This window comes from Colletotrichum graminicola (assembly GCF_000149035.1).
Source record: "Colletotrichum graminicola M1.001 genomic scaffold supercont1.74, whole genome shotgun sequence".
NCBI classification, from domain to species: domain Eukaryota; kingdom Fungi; phylum Ascomycota; class Sordariomycetes; order Glomerellales; family Glomerellaceae; genus Colletotrichum; species Colletotrichum graminicola.
This window is the reverse complement of record NW_007361078.1, coordinates 72,525-79,058: the sequence shown is the minus strand read 5'-3', so window position 1 is coordinate 79,058 and position 6,534 is coordinate 72,525.

Sequence of the window (6,534 nt, the reverse complement as noted above, 5' to 3'; positions counted from 1 at the left end):
AAACCTTATTATTACTACTACTAAGGATATTATTATAGAACTTATATTTATATACACTAGCCTTACTAAGGTAAATAAGGCTAAAAGTAAACTTAATACCCTTATAGTGTTTTTTAAGAATATTTACTAAAAGAGATCTAAATTTACTAAATACACCTAAGTCTTTAGTCTCCTCTAGTTATAATAAAAGTAACACTTCTATAATAAACTTCTTATTACTTTTTATAATAACCTTATCTAATAGTATATAGACGCCTAGATTAATTTCTAGTAGTACACTAAATATACTATTAAGATTACTTATACTATAAAGCCTCTAGCTACTACTACTACTAACTAGTTTAGTAAGGCCTATAGGTCTACTACTAGTTATACTACTAACACCTTAGTATTACTTAGTACTTTAAACGCCACTAAGTCTACCCCTACTAGTAGATAAACTAATAACTAGGATAAGATCCTTACTACTTTATACTAACGCCTCTATAATTCTAATAATTACTTTAAATATAAAGCTACTAACTATATAGCCTATAACTACCTTTATAAGCCTAAGACCTCTATTAATAAGATTAACCTATAGTAATATATAGAGGACGTTACTAAGGCTAAAGACAAAAAGAAGCTAAAAAATTAGGTTCCCTAGTAAATTCTAACTCCCTACTAAAAACTAGTATAAAGGATAATTTAAAGTTATTTATACGTTTAATTAATTTATAAAATCTTATTAAGGGTAACCCCCTAGAGATAAAGTTAACTATAGCTTTTAATAAATATAGTATTTAACTTTAAGCGCTTCTTAATATAAGAGTAAATAGCTACGCCTTTATAAGTAACTAAGTAACCCCCTTACTAAAAAAATTCTATAATACCCCTTACTAAACTCTACCTAAACTAATACTAGCTATAAGGTTTAATAAAAAATAATTAAATAATATTTAGTATGCTTAGACTATAAACCTATATATTAACTATTAAGTAATCTAATAAACCTTACTATTATAACTTAATACTAGTTACTATAATTTAATCCTTAGCTATATTTAGTTTACTTACTATAAAGTAAACCTAGACGTACGCTATAAGTAGCTAGTCTAGCTAGCTAAGTCCCTATAATAGCCTTATCCTCTAATAATTATTAGAGAGATAGAGGACTTATATACCCCTAAGACTATTAACGTTTAGCACTAAATTAATACTAAATATTAATAAGAGGTCTTTAAGATTAACTACTAGTAATACTAGTAAAAGATAAAAAAGTAAAGACCTTAATAAATTCTTTAATATACTTATAAAAAAGATTTAAAAAAAAACCTCTATAAGATAAGTAGGGCGCTTAATAGTTCTCCTCTACCTATATACACTACTAAATAGCCTTACTATAAGGCTAGGTCTATATAGTTAGTAATACTATAAAAGTATAACTATTTTATATTAATTAATATAGTATTCTTTAAGATAAATCTAAAGAGATAAGATATTAAGCTTAGTTTTATCTCCCTTTATAAGCTAGATTAAATAATTACCTAAAAGAAAAAGAAGCTAGCTAATAACCCCCTATAGGCTAATAACTAGGCTATATATAATTTAGTTAAAACTAACCTCCTTATCTTACTTTATACTTATAAGGATATCTTTAGTAAAGTAATAAGTAACTAGCTTACCCCTTATTACCCCTATAACTATAAGATTAAGCTTATAAAAAGAGAAAAAAAGAAGCTTACTTATTACCTATTATATAAATAATCCTTAGAGAAGCTAGAAGCTATAAGAGAGTACCTATTAGAGAACTTATAGAAAGGTTAGCTTAAGCTAGAGAACACACCTTAGGCTACTCTTATACTATTTATTTAAAAACATAATAGTAGTTTATAATTCTATATAGATTTTTAGAAACTTAATAAACTTATAAAAAAGGACTACTATCCTCTTCTATTAATTAATAAAACTCTATTATATATTAAGTAAGTAAAGATTTTTATAAAGATTAATATTTACTAAGCCTTTAATAAAATCTAAATACACCCTAACTTTAAAGATCTAATAACCTTTTATACTTACTATAGTATATATAAGTATAAGGTATTACTATTTAGCTTATATAATAGCCTAGCTACTTTTTAGTAGTATATAAATAACGTCTTAATAAAGTATCTTAATAACTTCTATACTACTTACTTAGATAATATTCTAATTTTCTCTAAAGACCCTTTATAGCACTAAAAGTATATTAAAAAGATCTTTACCTAGCTTTATAAAGCTAGGCTATAAGTAGATATTAAGAAGTATAAATTTAAAGTAACTACTACTAAGTACTTTAGGTTTATTATTTTTACTAATAGTATTTATCTTAACCTTAAGAAGATTACTATAATTAAAGATTAAAAGCTTTTAATAACTATTAAGGAAGTCTAATCCTTCTTAAGGTTTTATAATTTTTACTACTAATTTATTACTAAGTATAGTTATATAGCTTACCCCTTAACCTAACTTACTACTAAGGACTACTTATTTTTATAAACTAATAACTATAAAAAGGCTTTTACTTTCTTAAAAAAGTCTTTTACTACTACCTTAGTGCTTTATTATTTTAAGCTTAAACTTTTAACTTATATTAAGACTAACGCCTTAGACTTTATATATACTAGTATAATACTTTAATAGTAAGAAAATAGTATTTAGTACCTAGTTACTTTTTACTTTAAGACTATAAGTAGTATAAAAATAAACTATACTATTTATAATAAGAAACTTCTTACTATTATCTTTATACTATAAGAATAATAAGCTAAGCTTACTAGCTACTAATAGTATTTTAAAGTTATTACTAACTATTAGCTACTTTTATATTTTATAATAAAACGCCTACTAAATAGTTATTAAGCCTAATAGTTAGGATTAATAGTAGACTTTAATTTTTAAATTAGCTATTAACTTAGAAAAGAAAACGTCCTAGTAGACGCCCTCTCTAGAAAGAAAAAAGATCTTACTATATAAAAGGCTTTAAAAGAAGCTAGTTATATATAAGTACTTCTACCTCCCTTAGTACTTACACTAGAAATTACTATATAGTTATAGTAGTTATTAAAGACTACTATTATAACTAAGGGAACTACCCCTAAAGTAATTATAGTAAGTATACTAATACTTAAGGATAACCTTTAAGGGTACCTACTAGTAGAATAAATCTGTTAGCATAACAAGAGGCTACTACACCCTCCTTATTAGCTTTTTAAGATCTAGCCTAATAAAAGTAAGAATAATAAAAACTAACTAATAATAGCCTATTAACTATAGACAGGCGCCTAGTAGTGCCCTCTAAAAATAACCTATATACTTATATAATCTAGAAAGCTTATAACTAAAAGTTACTTATACACCTTAAAAAAAATAAAATAAGTAAGATTATTAGGAAATAATATTACTAGCTAAAAATAACTATAGATATTAAGTAATATATATATAGCTACTATATATATTACTATATATATAATTTATATAATAAGCCCTTAAGAGAACTAAGGCTACTACTTATTTTATACTACTTATAGTAATATATTACTATAGATTTTATAGCCTACCTAAAGGATAAAAAGAGATATAATAACGTATAGGTTATAGTAGACTACTTAAGGAAGTAAGTAGTATTAACGCCTTATTATAAGACTACTATAGTAAGGAATATATCCTACTTTTTTTATAAACGCCTACTACTTTTCTTTAGTTTTCTAGAGATAATTACCTTTAACTATAGCCCTTAATTTATTTCTAAATTTTAAGATAAGCTAATAAAAATTAGTAGTGTTAAGATTTAACTCTTTACTACTAACTACTTATAGATAGATAGTTAAATAGAGATCTTTAACTAGTATATCTTTTAATAGCTATACCTATTAGTAAATTACTACTAAGATAACTAAAGTAAAATACTTCTTATAGTAGATTTTACTTATACTATACTCCTTAGTAAGAGCACTAGCCTATTACTATTTAAAGTTAAATTTAGCTATACGCTATAACTTAGTTTTAACTAGGACTATAGAATAGTAAAGTTTAATAGCACTTAAGAAAAAATTAACTAGACTAAGGCCTAAAGGATAGCTAAACGTATCTATAAGTACTAAGAGATTACCTAAGGGAATATAAAAATTACCTAAGAACGCTAATAATAATATATAAATAAATATTAAAAGCTAGATAATATTTAGGTAGGGGATAACGTCTTTATTAACACTTTTTACTAGAAAAAAGATAACCTTAATAAGCTCTAGAACCCTTAGTTAGGTCCTTAGCCTATAATTAGTATAGGCTTAGGTAGTACCTAGTAGGTTTAGCTCCCTAAAGGTATTAACGCCTACTTAGTATTTTATTTTAGTAAGCTCTAGAAGGCCCTAGTAGACCTACTTCTAGGCTAGTACTAGGACCTCTTACTACTAACTATAGCTAAAGATAAAGAACTAGAATATAAAGTAGTATACTTATTATAGTCTAAAATAAACTATAAAAGATTATAATACTATATAAATTAAGTTAGCTATAATAAAGACCTTACTTAGTATAACACTAAAAGCTTTTACTATTTACTAATAGTATTAAAGAAGTTTTATAAAAAACACCTTAATACTAATAGCCTACTTTAGAACTTATGCCTATAGCTTAAGGATGTAGCTATAAACACTAAATTACTAGTATAGCCTTATAATAACGCCCTAAAGAACTTAAAAAGATATTAATTAAAAAGTCTATTAAAAGCCTAAGTAGTATTTAAATAACTATATATATTTACTAATTAGTATAGTGCTAGCTTACTATACTAATTAGCCTCTCCCTTCTATAGACCTACTAACACTTTTTAGGCCCTTACCTTATTCTACTAGGTTTTAGTCTAAAAAACTATTTCCTAAAAAAAAAATTTATATAAGAAATTAAAAAAATTAACTTATAGCTACTAAAACCTTATTTAATCCTATATACTTTAAGAACTTAAGCCTAAATATATATTATAAATAATATAGCTCCTAAAAAAGGGGGTAATATTATAGCTAGAAGGGTTATATAGGGGATATATAGATAAGAATAAGGTTATAGCGTAGTTTAGTAGCTAGTGTATACTACGCCTTAGTAGTAAGTACGCTATAGCTATAGTAGTTAGTATACTACGCCTTAGTAGTAAGTATACTATAGCTATAATAGTTAGTACACTACGCCTTAGTAGCTAAGGCCCTAAGCCTTAGTAGTTAGTACACTTATGCCCTAATAGCTAGTAAACCCTATAGCACTAAAGGACCTACTAAAGGGTAGGGGATAAGAACCTCTAGTTATAGGAACTATTAGGTAACTTATAAATAGAATAGATAGCTATATAATAGCTAGCAGGACTACTAGCCCTCTAGGGTAGATTTCTTTCCTTTTTACCTTTAAATTCTTATAATAGGAAATATAGTTATATATCTAACTAATATAGTATTACTGCTATAATAACTATAACTAGGGTGCAGGCGTAAGAGGCAGTAGGATAAAGAAGTATTTAATACCTAGTAGTTTCTGCTTATTAACTAGTTTACTCTTACTACTTGTGCTGTGTAAAACGGCAACACTTCCTACTGGATTAGGCGGCTTTAGTAGCGACTTCTAGCTTTTTAAGGTAATATAGTATAAAAGTAAAGCGTAATAGTAAAGTAGTAAAGTAAGATAAATAATAATAAGAAGCTAAATAAATAATATAAGATAATATAAGTAATAAATAGGAGGTGTATTTATAGTTAACCTTTCTTCTATAAAAAGTTACTTACTAAAGGGATACATACCTAGGGTATATATAACGTATTATATATATATTAGGTATCTAGTCCCTACTATTTGTCTGTCTCCTAACTATAGGCACTTACTACCTTATCTTATAACAAAAGGTCTCTTAAGAAGTAATCTTATTAGTCTCTTAGTAAAACTTTCATTAGAAGTAAGAATATCTCTAGTATTCTTATACTTCTTTATTATATATTTCCTCTATTATAGAGGTTATATATATATAAGATATATATATTTATAATCTACTAACTTAGTAGAGTAATATACATATTAACTACGTAAGTAGTATAATTACGTAATTAACTAAAGATACTAGAAGATTCTAAGAGTAGTAAGATTAGCTCTACTACTCCTCTCTCTAACTATCTAGGTTATTATTTTAAGTTAGGGTTATCTAGTTAGGGTTATCATCTTATATGTTTACTAAGTTAACTTATAAGCAGCTTACGTAAGTGTAGAATATTCTAGTAAGCTAAATAGGTCTATATAAGGGTAAGAATTCCTCTTGTTTCTAGGCTTTTATCTTTCTCTCTCTAAGTAAGTAACAGTTAGTAAAAAATTAATAAGACTAACTATTATACTCTCTTTATATTAACATCCTTATATCTATTTATTATATCTACCCCTATTGTCTTATATTCTTGCTTCTATAGGATATATATTTATATAAGAGAAATACTCTCTTATATTCTCTTAAGCTATTATTCTCTATCTAAGAGACTAGAT